Source organism: Lolium rigidum, chromosome 5, assembly GCF_022539505.1.
Source record: "Lolium rigidum isolate FL_2022 chromosome 5, APGP_CSIRO_Lrig_0.1, whole genome shotgun sequence".
Classification (NCBI taxonomy): domain Eukaryota; kingdom Viridiplantae; phylum Streptophyta; class Magnoliopsida; order Poales; family Poaceae; genus Lolium; species Lolium rigidum.
This window is the reverse complement of record NC_061512.1, coordinates 24,953,683-24,976,158: the sequence shown is the minus strand read 5'-3', so window position 1 is coordinate 24,976,158 and position 22,476 is coordinate 24,953,683.

Below are 22,476 nucleotides of genomic sequence, written 5' to 3'. Positions count from 1 at the left end.
GCGTCCCGTCGCGCCTAGCTCTGCGTGCCGGCGTTAATGAGCGCCACCGCTCCTCCGCCTCCCTCCGGCCTATAAAAAGGGGCGCCTCTCATCGTCCCTCTCACACACAAACCCTAGCGCCTCTCTCCCAAACCCTAGCCGCCACCATCTCTCAACAAGACTCGACGCTATGTCTGGTAGAGGCGGACCTCGCGGCCGCGGCCGTGGTCGTGGTCGTGGTCGTGGCCGCGGCATAGCTGAACGCTCGCCGTCACCTTCCACGCCGCCGCCTTCATCATCGTCGGAGATGGACGTGGAGCCGGACGTCCTGTTCGAGTTCGTCCACATCCTCAAGGGCGACCCGCGCGGCATCCAGAGGCTGCCGGACTCCTTCGCCGAGTACGTCGGCGGCGTACGCCCGCGCACGATGCATCTGCGGGAGCATTCGTGCGGCTACTGCCGGTGGATCGTCAAGGCGATCTACGACGCGCGCGGCAAGATGTACTTCAACATCGGCTGGGAGAAGTTCGCGCGCCACCACAGCCTCCAAGCCGGCTTCATCCTCGTGTTCTCCTACTTCGGCAACAGGGACATGAGCGTCAAGGTCTTCGACGAGAGGCGCTGCCTCCGGGACTACCACGTCGACAGGGACGACGACAGCACCGACGAGGAGGACGACTGAATGAGTGTTGTTTCTTCGCAGCGAATACGTGCACGGAGGTTTCTGCCTGTTCGCCTCATCGGTAGAACCAACAAGGGCACCATCCTCCCGCTGGATTTTCCGAGTTTAGGTGATCTGGGTGTGCCCTCGAGTGTTCTTTCTTAGCAGCGAACACACGAAACCTTCGATGCACGGCCTACTTAGGTTTAGTTTCTTTGCAATATTTTATATTTGTGTCCACCATGGTTCAAACTATGTATTAGTTTGTGGAAAACCATGTTCCAAACTGTGTTTTCGTGTAAACCACGTTCCAAATTATGTATTAGTTTGTGGAAATTGAAATAAAAATGCCAGAAAAATTATTTTAAATGTTTGGGGCGGCGTTTGGGGGACGCGGCTGGGGAGCGACGTCCCCCAAACGCGGCACGAACGAAACACGTCCCCCAAACGCTCGATCCGGCGCGGTTTGGGGGACGGTTTGGGGGACGCGACTGGAGATGCTCTTACAGTTTGTGTTTTAAATTTTGAATTTGATTTTTGTTACATAGTTGATACATATATTATATTTATGTCATCAGTTTCCCTTTGCATTTTCGTTACTTTTACTATGAGGTTTTCAAGTTTGCGAGTATTGAAAGTCCATCGTGTGTTGGAGTATAGGACGGGTGCGTGGATGGGATTCCATGCCTATGGCATATTTCTCTCACCTCGCATTTTTGTACAATTTGGTGATGAAACACCAGTTGGGTAACCTTTCTTGCGAGAAGTGTCTCCTTGGTCGCCGTGCCGTTAATTGGGATGTGGGACTCGTGCAGCTTTTTTAAACCTATGAGAGTAGTTAAAGTTTTACAAGATTATATTGATCTTCTACGGTTTCATCATTAAGAACTAGAGATACCAAAAAAATTGAAAATTGTGACGATGACTTTGGAATACCTTGATGTAAATTTTGTTCAATTAGAGATCTTTCATTGTTTGAATGTGTTTTGGTGTACCAGATTTTATGTACACTATTTCAATAATGAATAAAGTCAGACTTTTTTCTAAAATAATATGCAAACTCTAAGGAATTCCTGGGATACAAAATACATATGGTGAGCGTGAAGGGCCTCGATGGCGTGCGCAGATGACGTCGATGAGGCCGAAAGGCGCTTGCGGACCATCCGACGGGAGGGCCCTAGTAGAAAAAGAGGCTTCCATACGCCCCCATTAGTCCCCAAAATATTCGAACCGCGACTAAAGGGGTCTTTAGTGGCGGTTCGGGAGGCGACCCGCGACCAAAGGTCTGGGCTCAGCGGGCTCGGTCGACAACTGGTGGACGGGAGGGTCTTTAGTCGCGGTTGGGGTCCTCAAGCCTGGCCAGAAAGCCTTTAGTCGCGGTTGGCCAGGCCAACCGGGACTAAAGGCCCATCCCTATAAATGCAGTTCAGCACACTTCACTTAGCCATTTGGTGCCACTTCTATTCACAATATTCACAAGGGGGGGGGGGTTGCTTTTGGTTCCTCTTATGCACACAAGGTGTTCGATGAAATGCCCGAGAGCATGAAACAAACATGATATGAAGTGTCCGAGCCACACTTGAGCTTTCTCATTTATTTTTCCTCCTCGATCGCGGTTAGCAACTTGAACCTTTCATGTGTCATTAATAAAATATGCATGTGTGTAGTTCATTGTTTAATTTCTATTATTTCTAGCTAGTTAGTTTAACAAATGCATGATGTTTAATTATATACTTTATATAATAATAATGCAAATGAATCGGCAATGGATGTACGGTAACCGACTCTCCGGCGAGTTCATTACGGGTTTGAAAGATTTCCTCGTAGTGGCTAATACGAACAAGCAGGGGGTTTTGTTATCTGTCCATGTGTTGCCTGTAAGAATCAGAAGAGTTACTCTTCCTCAAGAGACGTTCACCTGCACCTGCTTCGACACGGTTTCATGCCAAGCTATAATTGTTGGACCAAGCATGGAGAAAGAGGGGTTAGAATGGAAGAAGATGAAGAAGGGGATGATATCATCGATGACAAGTATCCTGATCATTTCGGTGATACTTTCATGGAGGATGCTGAAGGTGGGGAAGGTGAAGGGGAAGGTGAAGAAGAGGCACGTGATGAGCCCGCTGATGATCTTGGTCGGACCATTGCTAATGCACGGAGACGCTGCGAAACTGAAAAGGAGAGGGAGAATTTGGATCGCATGTTAGAGGATCACAAAAAGTCGTTGTACCCAGGATGCGATAATGGACTGAAAAGCTGGGTTGCACACTAGATTTGCTGAAATGGAAGGCACATGAAGGTGTAGCTGACTCAGGATTTGAAAATTTGCTGAAAATGTTGAAGAATACGTTTCCAAAGAATAATGAGTTGTCCGCCAGTACGTACGAAGCAAAGAGGGTTGTCTGCCCTCTAGGTTTAGAGGTTCTGAAGATACATGCATGCATTAACGACTGCATCCTCTACCGCGGTGAATACGAGAATTTGAATGAATGCCCGGTATGCACTCGCATTGCGTTATAAGATCGTAGACGATGACCCCGGTGACGATGTTGAGGGCGAGAAACCCAGGAAGAGGGTTCCCGCGAAGGTGATGTGGTATGCTCCTATAATACCACGGTTGAAACGTCTGTTCAGGAACAAAGAGCATGCCAAGTTGTTGCGATGGCACAAAGAGGACCGTAAGTCGGATGGGGAGTTGAGACACCCCGCTGATGGAACGCGATGGAGAAAGATCGACAGAGAGTTCAAAGATTTTGCAGCTGACGCAAGGAACATAAGATTTGGTCTAAGTACATATGACCTGAATCCTTTTCGCGAGCAGAGCTCCAGCCATAGCACCTGGCCCGTGACTCTATGCATCTACAACCTTCCTCCTTGGTTGTGCATGAAGGGGAAGTTCATTATGATGTCAGTGCTCATCCAAGGTCCGAAGCAACCCGGCAACGACATCGATGTGTATCTAAGGCCATTAGTTGATGAACATTTATAGTTGTGGGGCAGACCTGGTGTACGTGTGTGGGATGAGCACAAAGAAGGGGAATTTGACCTACGAGCGTTGCTTTTCGTAACCATCAACGATTGGCCTAATCTTAGTAACCTTTCGGGACAGACAAATAAGGGATACAATGCATGCACGCACTGCTTACATGAGACTGAAAGTATATATTTGGGTAATTGTAAGAACAACGTGTACCTGGGGCATCGTCGATTTCTTCCCCGAAATCATAACATAAGAAAGAAAGGCAAGCATTTCAACGGCAAGGCAGATCACTGGCCGAAGCCTGCGGAACGTACTAGTGCTGAGTTATTTGATATGGTCAAGGATTTGAAAGTCATTTTTGGAAAGGGTCCTGGCGGACAATCAGTTCCGCAGGGAGTTGACGGGCACGCACCCATGTGGAAGAAGAAATCTATATTTTGGGAGCTAGAATATTGGAAAGTCCTAGATGTCCGCTCTGCAATCGACGTGATGCATGTTACGAAGAATATTTGCGTGAACCTCTAAGCTTCTTGGGCGTGTATGGGAAGACAAATGATACAAAGGAAGCACGTCAGGACCAACAACGTTTGAAAGACCCAGATGGCCGGCATCCGGAATGGTTTCAAGGTCGTGCCAGCTACAATCTTACCAAACAAGAGAAGGTCATCTTTTTTGAATGCCTGAGCAGTATGAAGGTCTCGTCTGGCTTCTCGTTGAATATAAAGGAAATAATAAACATGGCGGACAAAAAGTTCCAAAACCTGAAGTCTCACGACTGCCACGTGATTATGACACAATTGCTTCCGATTGCTTTGAGGGGGCTCCTACCGGAAAATGTTCGAGTAGCCATTGTGAAGCTATGTGCATTCCTCAATGTAATCTCTCAGAAGGTAATCAATCCAGAAGATCTACCATGGTTACATAACGATGTGGTCCAATGTCTTGTCAGTTTCGAGTTGGTGTTCCCACCATCCTTCTTCAATATTATGACGCACCTCCCGGTTCACCTAGTCGAAGAGATTTCCATTCTCGGTCCCGTATTTCTACACAATATGTTCCCCTTTGAGAGGTTCATGGGAGTATTAAAGAAATATGTTCGTAACCGTGCTAGGCCAGAAGGAAGCATCGCCAAGGGCTATGGAAATAAGGAGGTAATTGAGTTTTGTGTTGACTACGTTCCTGACCTTAAGCCGATTGGTATTCCTCAATCGCGGCACGAGGGGAGACTAAGTGGAAAAGGCACGATAGGAAGGAAATCAACGATATGTATGGACAGCCATTCTATGACTGAAGCACACCACACAGTTCTGCAAAATTCCAGCTTGGTGGCTCCATACTTCGAGGAACACAAGAATATTTTATGCTCGAACAACCCGGGGAAGCCTGAATCCTGGATTAGAAAGGCCCACATGGAGATTTTCGATGGTTGGTTGCGAAAACATTTAATGAACGATAATGATGTTGGAGATCAGTTGTACATGTTGGCCAAGACACCATCTTCGACTATAACGACTTTCCAAGGGTACAAGATAAATGGGAATACATTTTACACGATCGCCTAAGATAAAAAGAGCACCAACCAAAACAGTGGTGTCCGTTTTGATGTAGCAACCGAGAATGGGCAAGAGGTCACATATTATGGTTACATAGAGGAGATATGGGAACTTGAGTATGGACCCTCGTTCAAGGTCCCTTTGTTCCGGTGCAAATGGTTCAAGCTAACAGGAGGTGGGGTAAAGGTGGACGAGCAATACGGAACGACAATGGTGGATTTCAACAATCTTGGTTACCTTGACGAACCATTCGTCCTAGCCAAAGATGTCGCTTAGGTTTTCTATGTGAAGGACATGAGTAGCAAACCGAAGAAAAGGAAAGATAAGAAAACGAGTACATCATGCAATGATCCAAAGCGCCACATTGTTCTTTCAAGGAAAAGAAACATCGTGGGAGTGGAGGACAAGATAGACATGTCAGAAGATTATAATATGTTTGGGGAAATTCCGCCCTTCAAAGTGAACACTGATCCAAGCATTCGGTTAAATGATAAGGATGCTCCATGGATACGGCACAATCGTAAGCAAGGGACACAAGGGAAGAAATTATATGTAATAATTTATTGTACCAAACTTTGTTGGAATGGATCATGTGAATTATATTATATGTGATATGTTTGGTCTCCATTTTCGAATGATTCGATTGATTCGAGATACCACTGATGATACATGAAATTTGAACTACAGCCAATGATGTGAAGGACATGCCTAGGCTTAGGAGTACATCTTGGAATATTGGAGTGATTTAGTCATACTCATGCCTAGGCCTATAATATGCATACTCATAGTCTTCGTAGTCTCCGCCATTGTACTGGTAGTCGTCGCCTTCTAAGTTGCCACCGTCGTCGTCGCTGTCGTCGGGCGGCGCTTGTGGCTCGATCCTCGACTGGTAATGAGGGTACCGTAGGTGGGGGATATCGCTGGCCGTGATGTAGTCCATGACGCTCCGTAGAGTCCGGCCGCCCCACCATAGCCGACGGCCGGCCTCGTGGAAGTTCCCAGGAGGCAGACCATCCTCCTCATACCTGGCGAGCGCCCTCTCATGCCGATTGATGAAAAAGGCGTCCCAAGTCTGCTGGTTGTTGGGATGTCAGCGGGGATTCATCCGCTGCTCCGGCATGAGATCGAGGTAGTAGTGGTTCGTGATGGCCGCCCGGCGCGCAGTACCCTGAGGGACAGGAGGGACCGGCACGCCTCCGGCGCTTAGGCTCCAGCCGGCGGGGACGTGGTAGCCCGGTGGACAAGGGTAGTTTGAGGCGCAAAGCTCCTCCACCTGCTGGTAGGTTAGAGTGGGTACGGTGGAAGCCATGAGAGATTGTAGAGATGTGATAATGTTGGCCAAGCCGGGCTACATATATAGAGTGAGAAATGGCGGGAAAAATGTGGATGGGAAGAAAGGAGGCGGGAAGACAGTGACAGGAACAAATGTGGGCGGGAAGAAAGGAGGCGGGAAGACAGAGGCGGGAACAAATGGCGGGAAGAAGAGGAATCTAGACCTGGTCATCTAACCTTTAGTCCCGGCTGGTGGGTGCAACCGGGACTAAAGGTGGTTTTTGTGTCATCTAACAAAACTGTCGGTGAGATAAGGACGTCTGGGTAAGCTTTAGTCCCGGTTGATGGGTGCAACCAATACTAAAGCTACCGACAGGATAAGGACGCGTGGGTGGACGCACTGCTCGATGAGATAAAGCATGTAGCGCACGACGCCCTGTCGGAGGAACAAGACAAAGCAGAAGCGGCGTCGTGCCTATAAAAGGAGCATCGATACGTCTTGGCAAGCAGACCAACAAGCCAACCTAGCATCGATACGCCTTGGGAAAATTTTCCTGCAAGCCCGTGAAAGACTCCATCTCCTCTAACAGTGCTGGGGAAAGGGTTGGAAAATCTCCCGTGGCGCAGCTTCTCGAAGATGTCGTTGGTGCACACGCCCTACGACATCTTCGGAAGTTGCGCCTCGGAAAAATTTTCCTGCAAGCCCGTGAAAGACTCCATCTTCTCTAACGGTGTTGGGGAAAGGGTTGGAAAATCTCCCGTGGCGCAGCTTCTCGAAGATGTCGTTGGTGCACATGCCCTACGGCATCTTCGGAAGTTGCGCCTCTGGAAAATTTTCCTGCAAGCCCGTGAAAGACTCCATCTCTTCTAACAGTGTTGGGGAAAGGGTTCGAAAATCTCCCGTGTCGCAGCTTCTCGAAGATGTCGTTGGTGCACACGCCCTACGGCATCTTCGGAAGTTGCGCCTCGGGAAAATTTTCCTGCAAGCCCGTGAAAGACTCCATCTCCTCTAACAGTGTTGTGGAAAGGGTTGGAAAATCTCGCGTGGCGCAGCTTCTCGAAGATGTCGTTGGTTTACACGCCCTACTGCATCTTCGGAATTTTTTGATATATTATTTATATTTTTAAGATTTTGAAATGAATTATTTTTATTTTTCTGAATTTTTTATATATTATTTGTATTTTTAAGATTTTGAAATGAATTAGTTTTATTTTTCTGTATTTTTGATATATTATTTGTATTTTTAAGATTTTGAAATGAATTAGTTTTATTTTTCTGAATTTTTTGATATATTATTTGTATTTTTAAGATTTTGAAATGAATTTATTATTTGTATTTTTAAGATTTTGAAATGAATTAGTTTTAATTTTCTGAATTTTTTGATATATGATTTGTATTTTTAAGATTTTGAAATGAATTAGTTTTATTTTTCTGAATTTTTTGATATATGATTTGTATTTTTAAGATTTTGAAATGAATTAGTTTTATTTTTGTGAATTTTTTGATATATTATTTGTATTTTTCAAATTTTGAAATGAAAAGTATTTGGAAAAACACCTTTAGTCGCGGTTGGTCTGGCCAACCGCGACTAAAGGGTCTTTACGCGGGAACCAAAATTCCGGCGAAAAAAACCTTTAGTCGCGGTTGGTGGCACCAACCGCGACTAAAGGGTGACCCTATATATTCGCGCGGGCGCGAACGGCCGCGCCAGTTCTCATCTTCTCCACCAACACCGAGCCCCTGCCCTAGCGCCGCGCCGTCGCCAGCTTCTCATCTTCCGCCGTGAGGCTACACGACCGCCACGCCGTCGCCGTCGCCGTGCCCCTCTGTCGCCAACCGCCGCCGCGCCTCGACGTTGCCCCCGCGTCGGCCTCTCGTCGCGTCTTCTCTCTCCGCGCGCCTCGACAAGCAACCGGCGCGCCGGCCGTCGCCGCCCTCGTCGTCGCCGCGCGCCGTCGCCGTCGCCTCGTACGCGCCGTCGCCGCCGCCGCCACACACACACGTGCGCCGCCGCGCCCCGCGCCGGCCAGTACACGGGAGAGATGGAGGGGCGCCGCGTGTGCCGGCCAGTACACAGTACGGGCGGCGCCCGGCCCCCCTTCAATCTCTCTTTTTTTTACTTAAGAAAAATTTAACTTAACAAAAATCTTGACTTAATAAAATTTTAACTTAACAAAATTTTAACTTAATAAAATTTTAACTTAACAAAATTTTAACTTAAAAATCTTGACTTAATAAAATTTTAACTTAATAAAATTTTAACTTAACAAAATTTTAACAAAATCGGAGAACATAACCACCGCGCGTATACGGAGGGGGCGGCGAGGAGGCGGCGCACAACTTTGTACGCCGCGCCCACTCGTTGCCCCTCCATATACGAGCGGTGTTTTTTTTGGGATCGAGAGGGGGCGGCGAGGGAGGCTCCTATGTGTGTTGTCCTCGGCACCGCCACCGCCCTTTCGCCACCACCACCGCCCTTTCGCCACCGCCATCGCCCTTTCACCACCGCCACCGCCCTTTCGCCACCACCACCGCCACCGCCCCCTTCCGCCACCAGGCGTACGCGCGCGCGTCCTCTCACGCGCCACACTATATTGTTTCTTTACTTAATTAGTTTTTACTACATGTCTTCAGGAGTGACATATGGCGGACGATAGAGCTGACCCGATTCTTGCAAGCTACTATCCGGAAGCCGAAGCACATATAACCGCCCTCATAAACGGCGATATTGAGTATGTGCCGGAAGAAGATGAAGAAGATGTCTCTTCTTATCTGAACCTTGACGATGAAGGTGTTGGTGAAGGTCGAGAAGCTGATGACGAAGGAAGAATGGAAGTTATTGAAACGTTTGCCTCCGGAGGGCAAACGACAAACGACGATCTCGAATTAGCAACCACCTCCGGCGAGGTATATATATACATTGAGCCTCTGGTGATACAAACTTACTGATTTGAATAAATATGTATTAACGCGCATGACTCTCTTTCTTTTTTTAGCCCTCGGCCGGATCGTCGAAAAAATCGAGTACGACAAAGCGTGGCAAAACCAAGACGATGAAACAAGGAGAAACATATACTATCGATGTTGTCAGTGCAACTGGCAGGCCGCTGGAGCCCAAAAAGCATTATACAAAGTTCATCAACCAATGCGGAGTCGTTGTTAGAGACAACGTCCCGATCACCGTCCAGGAATGGAATGAGCCAAAGAAGGCACGTGTTGGTTTCAGTTTTGTCCACAAGAGAACGAAAAAGGATTGCTGAAGAAAGCTTATGGAGCATTTCATTCTACCTCCGGAATTCAACAAACTCGATGAACAGGGGAACGAGATTCCCGGTGGACGTCAGAGGAGGAGGCTAGTCAAAGAGTTTACTCTTCAGAAGATGGCCGAAGCATTTCGGACATTCAAGAAAAATTTAGCCCGTGACTATGTCTCCCAGAAAAAGACTCCGGATTTCAATGGACAATATGAGAAGCTGAAAAATGATTGGCCCGAATTTGTGAGGCAAAATCAATCAGAGCATTTTTTACACCTGAACCGTAGGGAAAAATCCCTACGGTGTAAAAAGAAATCGGAGCATTTCAAGGCCATATCGGAAAAAATAAGGAAAATGCGTCTAAGAAAGTGTACCATCATATTATGGGGCCAGGAGGATACTCTCTTTCGGAACCTAAGTGGGAGAAGATGGAGCACGACCTGAGGGAGCGAGGAATCCCTCTAGGTACAGAGGGATGGGCCAAAAGCTGCTGGTACGGGCATGGGGGATCGCTAGACCCGGAGACAGCGATGTGTGTTCACCGGAAGAAAGCGTTTAAACCCACCCAAGCCCTTATTGACACAATGACCAAAGCTCAAGAGGGTAAGATCAAGTTCAACAGAGAGAACGACGCGCTGACATTTTCCCTCGGGAATTGTGAACACCCAGGACGTGTACGAGGCAAAGGCGCCATTCCGTGGTCCGTCGGGTTTTCCCAGGACGATGACCCGTACAGTTACAGAAGTTGTAAGAGAGAGACGGATCGGGATGCATATCTTGTGGGGCAGTTGGCATCGGAAATCTATGAGGTGAAGCAGATTGTGCATGAACTAGTAAAAGAAAGATCATCGGCAGGGCCGCATGAATATCATGCAGCGGATGTCGGAAGCCAGCAGCGGAGAGGCAGCGTGGCTTCCACGGAGGCCCCGGGTGGTGCTAATGCACCCTTCACCTCGACTGGTGCTAATGCACCGACGATCGAGATTCATGCACCGAAGCCTCACTACCCCGAGGATGATGTAAAGGGGATGAAAGAATGTGATCTGCATTATCCAGTGGGGAACATTTCCATGAAGGGAGCGATCGGCAGTGCTTTACCATGTACACCTGGAGCACTCCACCACAACAACCCCATTGAAGATGGCTATGCTCGTGTCATGGTGGAAGACATAGTCCAAGGGTTTGAGGACCTGGAGATTGACTATGCTAAACCCGAAGGGGAGAAAAGACTTGGAGATGTCAAGCGCCAGTTCATTCTATGAAAAAAGAAGTACATAGTGTTTCCAGGCGAGGCGCCAAGGCCAACAAGTCCACCCCCTTCCGGTGGTGGTGGTGGCGGTGGTGGTGGTGGTGGTTCACCTACACCTCCTTCACGTCAGCCGACGCCGCCCCCCCCCCCCCAATCCACCTCCGGCGGGTAAGTGATACGTCTCCAACGTATCTATAATTTCTTATGTTCCATGCTAGTTTTATGACAATACCTACATGATTTATTAATACTTTATATCATTTTGATGCATTTTCCGGTACTAACCTATTAACAAGATGTCGAAGCGCCAGTTCCTGTTTTCTGCTGTTTTTGGTTTCAGAAATCCTACACAGGAAATATTCTCGGAATTGGACGAAACAAAAGCCCACGGCCCTATTTTCCACGGAGGGTTCCAGAACATCGAAGAAGAGTCGGAGACGGCCAGCAGGGGGGCCACCCCATAGGGCGGCGCGGCCCACCCTCCTGGCGCGCCCAGGTGTGGGGAGGCCACCCCCTGGCTCCTCCGAGGCCGCCCTTCCGCCTATATATTCTCCCAGATGCGAAAACCCTAAATCAATCAGTCATATTCCACGAAAAGTTACGTAGCCGCTGCCATCGCGAAGCCAAGTTCGGGGGACAGAAGTCTCTATTCCGGCACGCCGCCGGGACGGGGAAGTGCCCCCGGAATCCATCTCCATCGACTCCATCGCCATCTTCATAGCCGTTGCTGTCTCCCATGATGAGGAGGGAGTATTTCTCCCCCGAGGCTGAGGGCTCTACCGGTAGCTATGTGGTTCATCTCTCTCTCTCCCATGGTGTGATCTTTATGTGATCATGAGCTTTGTGATCTAGTTGAATATGTAGATGTTACTCTTGTCTATTATGCACTCTAGAGGTTACTTTAATATGAACTCTGGAGTTACTCTCCACGGTGTGATGGTGACAGTGTGCGCATCGTGCGTGATTCCTTTATGAAGTTGTGGAGCTTGTTTACTCCGGCTTGAGGTGTGCTTTTGTAGCCCTACACAATGAATGATGTTTGTCATCCAACAAGAGAGTGTTTGAGAGTAGCATTTATTTATTCAATTATGTGATCATTGTTGAGAGTGTCCACTAGTGAAAGTATGATCCCTAGGCCTTGTTTCTAAGCATTGAAACACCGTTTTCAACAAGTTCTGTTACATGTTCGCTTGCTGCCATTTTTATTTCAGATTGCAATTACTACTTATAATCATCCATATTACTTGTATTTCACTATCTCTTCGCCGAACTAGTGCACCTATACATCTGACAAGTGTATTAGGTGTGTTGGGGACACAAGAGACTTCTTGTATCTTAATTGCAGGGTTGCTTGAGAGGGATATCTCTGACCTCTACCTCCCTGAGTTCGATAAACCTTGGATGATTCACTTAAGGGAAACTTGTTGCTGTTCTACAAACCTCTGCTCTTGGAGGCCCAACACTGTCTACAAGAATAGAAGCACACGTAGACATGAAGCTATTTTCTGGCGCCGTTGCCGGGGAGGTAAGGTAAAAGGTATTCACATCCTCCGACTACTAAGCTATTTCCTAGCACTGTTGCCGGTGTGTGAGTGCTCGAAGGTATCCCCTTTAGATTCTGCAATTTTATCTTTTTGTCTATTGTTTTTATTTTCACTAGTTAGGCTTAATGGAAAACAACAAAAATATTAGAGATCTCTATAGTATTTATCTTGAGTTAGGACATGAGTAGTTTGAAGAGAAAATTAAAAAAACCTATGGAACTTTATATGCATGCTAATGGCAATGTTATTAGTATGAATGCATTGAACACCATTGTTGCTAATGCTATGGAAAACTCTAAGCTTGGGGAAGCTGGTTTTGAGGAGCATGATATTTTTAGTCCCCCAAGCATGGAGGATAAATTTTACTTTGATGATACTTTACCTCCTATATATGATGATTACAATGATGACTATCATATTTTCAGTCCACCTACTATTGAGGAGAAAATTAATTATGATTACAATATGCCTCCTATATATGATGATTATAGTGATGAGAATAATAATGATAGCTATCTTATTGAATTTGCTCCCACTACAATTAATAGTAATGACTATGCTTATGTGGAGAGTAATAATTTTATGTATGTAGCTCATGATAAGAATGTTTCATGTGATAGTTATATTGTGGATTTCATCAATGATGCTACTGAAATTTATTATGAGAGAGGGAAACATGGTTATATGCATCTTAATAATATTAAGTTTCCCCTCTTTATGTTGAGAATCTTAAAGTTGCGCTTGTGTTGCCTTTCTATGCTTGTTGTTTTGTGCTTTCAGTACTTGTTCCCTTACAAGATTCCTTTTCATAGGAAGTGGGTTAGACTTAAAAGTGTTTCTTATTTGCTTTTGATCCTCTCTTTTGCTTCAACTCTTATTTCTTGCGAGAGCATCATTAAAATTACTGAGCCCATCTTAATGGCTATAAAGAAAGCACTTCTTGGGAGATAACCCATGCTTTTATTTTGCTACTGTTTTGTTGTGTATTGGAAGTTGTTACTACTGTAGCAACCTCTCCTTATCATGTTTATTTCATTGTTGTGCCAAGTAAAGTCTTTGATAGAAAAGTTGATACTAGATTTGGATTTCTGCGTAGAAACAGATTTTTAGCTGTCACGAATTTGAGTTGATCTCTCTGTAGGGAACTCATAAAATCCTGAAAAAATTCATGCGTGATCCTCAGATATGTACGCAACTTTCGTTCAACTGGAGCTTTTCCATCTGAGCTTGTTAAGTTCCTCGAAAAAATTCGTCTTTACGGACTGTTCTGTTTTGACAGATTCTGCCTTTTATTTCGCATTGCCTCTTTTACTGTGTTGAGTGGATTCCTTTGCTCCATTGAATTTCAGTAGCCTTGGGTAATGTCCATAAGTGTTGGGAATGATTGTGTCCTTGCTGAACATGTGAATTTTGATTATGCACTAACCCTCTAATGAGAATGCTTTGAGTTTGGTGTGAAGGAAGTTTTCAAGGATCAAGAGAGGAGGATGATATGATATGATCAAGAAGAGTGAAAAGTCTAAGCTTGGGGATGCCCCCGTGGTTCATCCCTGCATATTTCAAGAAGACTCAAGCGTCTAATCTTGGGGATGCCCAAGGCATCCCCTTCTTCATCAACAACTTATTAGGTCACCTCTAGTGAAACTATATTTTAATTCCGTCACATCTTATGTGCTTTACTTGGAGCGTCTGTGTGCTTTTATTTTTGTTTTGTTATCTTAGTTCTCTGAATAAATTGGATCCTATCTTGTTTGGGAGAGAGACACGCTCCGCTTTTTCATTTGAATACTCCTATTCTTCGCTTATATTTGTTGAGTATTCAGTTTTTGCACTGTGTAGCTTCTAGCTCTTAGTTTTCATGTATCTCTTGTTCAGAGCTATTAGTTATTTTATAGAAAATACTCTCTTACTTCACTTATATTTGTTTTGAGAGTTTCTTGCTATTTAGTTGGAAACAGAAAATGCTTCATGTGGTAATTGGTATATTGTCCTGAATAATTTGATACTTGGCAATTGTTTTGAGCTCTCAAGTATATCATGTATAAGCTCTTGCATCATGTAGTTTAAATCTATTAGTGGAGAACTACCGTAGAGCTTGTTGAAATTTGGATTGCATGATTGGTCTCTCTAAGGTCTAGATATTTTCTGGTAAAAGTGTTTGAACAACAAGGAAGACAGTGTAGAGTCTTATAATGCTTGCAATATGTTCTTATGTAAGTTTTGCTGTACCGGTTTATACTTGTGTTTGCTTCAAACAACCATGCTAGCCAAAGCCTTGTACTGAGAGGGAATGCTTCTCGTGCATCCAAAACCTTGAGCCAAAACCTATGCCATTTGTGTCCACCACAACTACCTACTATATGGTATTTTTCTGCCATTCCAAAGTAAATTGCTTGCGTGCTACCTTTAAAAAAATTCATTCCTTGTCTTTGCAATACATAGCTCATGGGAAAGTAGCCTAAAAAACTATTGTGGTAATGAATATGTCGCATATGTATCTTAGTTCTTATAAGTTGCTTGTTGAGCGGTAACCATGTTTCTGGGGACGCCATCAACTCCGTCACACCTTTGTTGAATATCATGTGAGTTGCTATGCATGTTCGTCTTGTCTGAAGTAAGGGATATTTCTCATGATTAAATGGTTTGAGTATGCATATTGTTAGAGAAGAACATTGGGCCGCCAACCAAAGCCATGTATCATGGTGGAAGTTTCAGCTTGGACATTAATCCTCAAATCTCTTATGAGAATATTATCTGTTGTTGAATGCTTAAAGTATAAAAGAGGAGTCCATTATCTGTTTTCTATGTTGTCCCGGTACGGATGTCCTCAAGTTCAAATCTATCAAAATCGAGAAATCAAATGTGATTTATCTCCTTGGACCTTTGTACAGGTGGCATAGAGGTACCCCTTTGTGACACTTGGTTGAAACATATGTAATGCAATGATAATCCATGGAAGTCCAAGCTAATTAGGACAAGGTGCGGGCACTATTAGTATTCGATGCATGAGGCTTGCAACTTATAGGAAGTTTTATGCATAACACATATGAATTATTACTACCGTTGACACAATTGTTTCCATGTTTTAAAAATAAAAAGCTCTAGCACATGAGTAATCCCTGCTTTCCTCTGCGAAGGGACTTTCTTTTACTTTATGTTGAGTCGGTTTACCTACTTCTTTCTATCTTAGAAGCAAACACTTGTGTCAACTGTGTGCACCGATTCTTACATGTTTACTTATTGCACTTATTATATTACTTTGTGTTGACAATTATCCATGAGATATACATGTTGAAAGTTGAAAGCAATTGCTGAAACTTAAATCTTCCTTTGTGTTGCTTCAAAACTTCTTATTAAGAATCTATTGCTTTATGAGTTAACTCTTATGCAAGACTTTTTGATGCTTGTCTTGAAAGTACTATTCATGAAAAGTTTTTGCTATATGATTCAGTTGTTTAGTCATCATATTTTTGTTAGCAAACTATAGACCATTGCTTTGAGTCACTTCATTCATCTCATATGCTTTACAATGGTATTGATCAAGATTATGTTGGTAGCATGTCACTTCAGAAATTATTCTTTTTATCGTTTACCTACTCGAGGGCGAGTAGGAACTAAGCTTGGGGATGCTTGATACGTCTCCAACGTATCTATAATTTCTTATGTTCCATACTAGTTTTATGACAATACCTACATGATTTATTCATACTTTATATCATTTTGATGCATTTTCCGGTACTAACCTATTAACAAGATGCCGAAGCGTCAGCTCTCGTTTTCTCGCTATTTTGGTTTCAGAAATCCTACACAGGAAATATTCTCGGAATTGGACGAAACAAAATCCCACGGCCCTATTTTCCACGGAGGGTTCCAGAACATCGAAGAAGAGTCGGAGACGGCCAGCAGGGGGGCCACCCCATAGGGCGGCGCGGCCCACCCTCCTGGCGCGCCCAGTTGTGGGGAGGCCACCCCCTGGCTCCTCCGAGGCTGCCCTTCCGCCTATATATTCTCCCAGATGCAAAAATCCTAAATCAATCAGTCATATTTCACGAAAAGTTACGTAGCCGCCGCCATCGCGAAGCCAAGTTCGGGGGACAGAAGTCTCTGTTCCGGCACGCCGCCGGGACGGGGAAGTGCCCCCGGAATCCATCTCCATCGACTACATCGCCATCTTCATCGCCGTTGCTGTCTCCCATGATGAGGAGGGAGTAGTTCTCCCCGAGGCTGAGGGCTCTACCGGTAGCTATGTGGTTCATCTCTCTCTCCCATGGTGTGATCTTTATGTGATCATGAGCTTTGTGATCTAGTTGAATATGTAGATGTTACTCTTGTCTATTATGCACTCTAGAGGTTACTTTAATATGAACTCCGGAGTTACTCTCCATGGTGTGATGGTGACAGTGTGCGCATCGTGTGTGATTCCTTTATGAAGTTGTGGAGCTTGTTTACTCCGGCTTGAGGTGTGCTTTTGTAGCCCTACACAATGAATGGTGTTTGTCATCCAACAAGAGAGTGTTTGAGAGTAGCATTTATTTATTCAATTATGTGATCATTGTTGAGAGTGTCCACTAGTGAAAGTATGATCCCTAGGCCTTGTTTCTAAGCATTGAAACACCGTTTCCAACAAGTTCTGTTACATGTTCGCTTGCTACCATTTTTATTTCAGATTGCAATTACTACTTATAATCATCCATATTACTTGTATTTCACTATCTCTTCGCCGAACTAGTGCACCTATACATCTGACAAGTGTATTAGGTGTGTTGGGGACACAAGAGACTTCTTGTATCTTAATTGCAGGGTTGCTTGAGAGGGATATCTCTGACCTCTACCTCCCCGAGTTCGATAAACCTTGGGTGATTCACTTAAGGGAAACTTGCTGCTGTTCTACAAACCTCTGCTCTTGGAGGCCCAACACTGTCTACAAGTATAGAAGCACACGTAGACATCAGTAAGCAGCCGCCGCCCCCCAGTCCGCCTCCGGCGGGTACGCCGCCCCCCAATCCACCTCCGGCGAAGAAGCAGAAGCAGGCTGACAGCAAGGCAACCCCCTCCTGGACTATTAACCCGGACCCTTATGTACCTAAGACCACAAAGGTACCAATGCCATCACTGAAGCCTCTCATCCCGAGACCTTGGGAACTTAGTGTCGAGGAAACCAACGCGGCCGCGGCTGCTCACCATGAGAAATGGAAGGCGGATATGAAGAAGAAAAAAGAGCCTGAGCCCAAGCCAGTATTTACTGAGAAGGAAAAGAAGTGGGGTAAGGATTTTTTGATGACACCGTCCCAAGTCGAGCGGAATCTGCCAGACGACTATGGACGTGAATTTCGTAGGCAAGAAGCAATATTGGAAAAAGCGAAGGCAGAGCAGGAGAAGAAAGCCTTGGAGGAGAAGAAAGAAGAAAGTAAAAAAAGCGAGAAACAAGTTGCCGAGCTCGGGGAACAGAATAAACAATCGACCCCCCCCCCGCTCATAGTGAAAGTCGGTCCGGATGCTATGACGTTGTCCTTCAGAGCCGATATGGATAAGGACTTTGAACTAATGAACCCCGCTATCAAAGCAGCTGCGGCAGCATAGGGAATGACTGTAGCGGAGGCCAAAAAAAGAGCGGCCGAGTGGGGTATGACTCTTCGTGCATTGTTAGGCCTTGAGGATGCGCCACTAAGTGAGGTAGCATTTACATATGTGCTGAATGGGCCTCTCGCCAAGCCTGCGCAGGAAGAGAGTCTACCAACACAAATGCGAAATCTGCTACGTTGGTACAAGAATTTCATAAAAAATAAGGTCGGCAAAGAATATATTTATGCGGAAGTTAGAGAGGAGCATTACTTCAAACAGTACTCTGTACAAGTTCATATGAGTGAATTGTTCCAGCTGTTCAATCTGCGCGAGCTCGACAAATCTATCCTGAGTTGCTACGTTCTGTAAGTGATTTATTTCTACCTCATCTCGTTCATTGCCTGCACTATATATATTGTCCTAAATATATTGTTGTGTACGCTATTATGCAGAATGAAGATTGGGGAATGCAAAAAAAAGGAACATCCATGATGTTAGGTTCATTGACCCACATATCGTTAATGGATATGTGTTAGAAAGACACCCCCGCGACGTGGAGAAAGACCTGTGGGATTTTCTTACAATGCAGCAACTCGAAAGTCAAATTCTATTTCCTTACCATTTTGGGTGAGTGTTTCTGTCTTGTGCACATTCTCTTTTGTTTACTCCATGCATGGTATGTCTAATCGATGAGTTATGCATGACTGTGCATGTAACGTGTCCGCAGGTTCCACTGGATTCTGCTAATAATTGAATTTCACACCTCCAGAGTTCTCATCATGGACTCTCTGAATATGGATTCAAAGCTTTGGGTCGACATGAGAAATATGCTGCAAAAGTAATTATTTTCGATCATTTGCGCCCTATATCGATCGGCCTCTTCCGTTCATTTCCTAATATCAAGTAACTAATTATTCCCTTGTTCATTTAATTTTCTTTGCCCTGTAGGGTTTGGAGACGGTTCTCAGATCAAATGGTTGGTGAATTCAAACATGAGCTTGAATTTAGAAGGTTAATTAATGTGGATACTCAGCCACCGGGGACCAATCTATGTGGATACTATGTTTGTGAGTTCATCCGGAGACACACCACTGAGCGGAGGGCGTCGGATAGCAACTTGCGGAGGAATGACTTGCGGAAGAAGCTTAGTCCAGAAGCTCGCTTCCGACCAATTCAAGAGGAATTAGCAGGATTTTTGGCGAGGGAAGTCCTGCATCCTAAAGGAGAACACTATTACGAGGACGTAGAACTTCTGATGCCATAAATTGTGTATGGAAACTTGTTCGAAGTTGTATATGGTCACCCGAGATTGAATATATATTGTATATTCCTCTTGAATTCTTCTTGTTTGAAATTTCAAACTTGTTTGAAATTGTACATTCATATGCATCAACGTGTAACATGCATGTATATAGTAGCGTAGTACTGAAACTTCTTCAAAATTAAAATAAAATACAAAATAAAATATAAAAGAAATAAAACACTACAAATTAAAAAGAAACCAGATTTATGGGGTCAAAAACCCTAAACCTGCGGAGGCCTTTAGTCGCGGTTGGCCAGGCCAACCGCGACTAAAGGTCCTCCGCCCCGACGGACGCCTGCCGCCCACGTGGACGGGCCTTTAGTCGCGGTTCGTAAGCAACCGCGACTAAAGGGGGGACCTTTAGTCGCGCATAATTGGTCCCGGTTGCGCAACCGGGATTAATGGCCGTTGCGAACCGCGACTAAAGGCCGTTTTTCTACCAGTGCTACTCTCTCCAGCGGCGACTCATCGACGACATTCCTTGCGGGCTAAGAGGCGGCCGGATTGTGGGGCGGTTGGATTGGGGGTCAGGAGTGAGCGCCGCGAACAGGTGCGACAAGATGGAGACAATAAGCAGGAACTGAGCTAGTGGGGGCCATGCCCCCCTGTGTTGGAAATTTTTGTGAAAACACCTATAAACTATGTGTTTTGGCCCCTAAATTTGCTAAGAATTGGCTATATGGCACCCTCCATGTAATTGCATGTTTATTTGGCCCTCTCAGGTATTAATACTGGCTCTGTCCCTGACAATAAGGTCTCCTTTTCCTTTTTCATTTCCAAGTAAAGCTGTTATGAATGTTTTTACGATGTTTTGGATGTTGTCAACTAGACAAGTGACTGGTGACGAAACAGCGAGGTCGGCTTAAAAGTGCACGGTGCAGCTTTGACCTTTTTTCTCAAAAGATATATTTTCATAACTCCAAGCAGCACGTCCAGTTCAAAAAGAAAAAAGGAAACGTGTCAAGACATGTTTGACCTGATACGAGTACAAACAACTCCACTACCCATGGAAGCAACAACTAAGTTTTTAGCATGCCTTTGCCTTTAGTTTAAGATTAAGAAAGGGTGACGTGCTCATTTCTTTTTTCCCTGACAAACCCCACTTCTTTTCTTGCAGCTCGCATTCCTTTTCATGCATGATTGTTTCTTGGGCTGATAAAAAGGGGTGCACTACAAGTAATTCTTGGTTTCTACATACATACATCAAGAAAGATGTTTTACACTCCATGACTCGAAATCTCCGATCACTTTGATCTTTGACTCGTCCAGATATCAAACCTGTCATGTACCCCTACAGCCCTACCACAACTAAAAGTTAAGAGAAAACTTTACTCGCTCGTCTGTTTAATGTACCGGCGTCACAATTTTTTGGTGGCCAATCTTCACTAACCTCTACCAGATGTATTTTCCTTTCTTAAGACAAATATGGTCGGGCGTGCTAAATTATGGCAAAAATGCAACAGTTTTATTTTCACCCTTGCACGTGGTGAGTCTGTAAGACTAGTCACAATGCATAGTATCATATAGAAGTATCATGTGTATGATACTACTACGTAGTATATGTTATTATGTCCACAATGCATGGTATCATATGCTAGTATCATAATCTTCTTATATTAATTAATTTGAAGAATCTCAATGCAAATATATGTACAAGATTTGTTTGGCATTAAATTTTCTAGTACTACGTGCTATGATACAGTATCTACCTATGATACTACTACCATCTCTCTCTTCTTTAATTGCACTGCCACATCAGCTTTTTGCATGCATGTGATGCATGATACTACCTATGATACTCCCATTGTGGATAGTCTAAGCACCTTTTGTAAAAACCTTGTCCCTATGTGCAACATTATCTAAGCTTCCCTCCGACTCCCCAATCCCCTCGCTTAGAAACCCTTGCTCCAACTACCAAAAGCTATGGCCGGCAACGAATAGTCGGGTTGAGGACTGCATGTAAATCCTTCTTCCGCCTTTGGTCCTAGGCCTAGCTGCAAAGAATGGCTGCAAGCGCCGGTGAGACAGGCAGTTGGCGGCTCTAGCTCTGGTAGGAGTCAATTTGTCGGGCTTGACCTCAACATCCCTTATGAACATTCAAATGTGTCCTGAATTTATACACATTTGGATGTGTTGTTATATATCTAGTAATGCAACATTTTCATGTTTTGACATAACTAGCGAGAGAACGATATTTGCCCCATGTGATACATATATTTGTCCGAGAAAAAAAAAATTCAAAAAAAAGTTTAGCTACCTTGGGGCGCGCCCAGGCTCCGACAGTTTTCTGAATCTGCCACTGCTCTACGTGTAGAGTTTATTTATAAATGGGAGCAAAATGCTTTCAAGAGAGGTATGTACGATACATCATGCGATACTATATTACCCTTGACCATGGCTAGCCTAACATTGTACTCTAGTGTGAGGTTTCCTTTGATTCATATGATAGAAAGGGCATAGAAATAGGAAAATCTAGGATTGAGATATCATGCCTACTTGAATTTTATGGGATATGAAATATGTTTGATTGTAGCAATTTTCTAATGTTTTTTGCTATAAGATTTCTATTGGGTTATTCTTATAGGATTAATTCCTATAAAATATGTTCCTATTAATCAAACAACTTATATGGAATTTTTTTCATAGAACCTAAATCCTTTAAAATTCCCATACAAAAGAATTTTCTAATGTTTTTCTATAAGATTTGCACTACAAGATTTTTATAGGATTAATTTCTATAGGATATATTCCTATGAACCAAACAATTTATATGGAAATGTTTCCATAAAACCTAAATCCTATAAAAAAAATTGTATGAATCAAATGGGCCCTTGGTGGAGGAAATTGTCATGAAACCGTATACAATGGCAGATTAATCTTAACTGAAATTCTGAACAAAACAGCAGAATCCAGTCCACACATGTGGATGTGTGCAGGAAGTGGAGTAAATGGCAGGCCATCAGTGAGAGAGGAAAGGCACAAGAACCCACGCCTGGTTGCTTCTTCTTCTCGGTTACCCAAACAGGCACACTGTGAGTGGGTCGAGACAAGGCATTGGATACGGAGCAGCAATATACTACTCCCTCCTTGATTGTGCCCTGCCCAAAGTGTGAAAGTG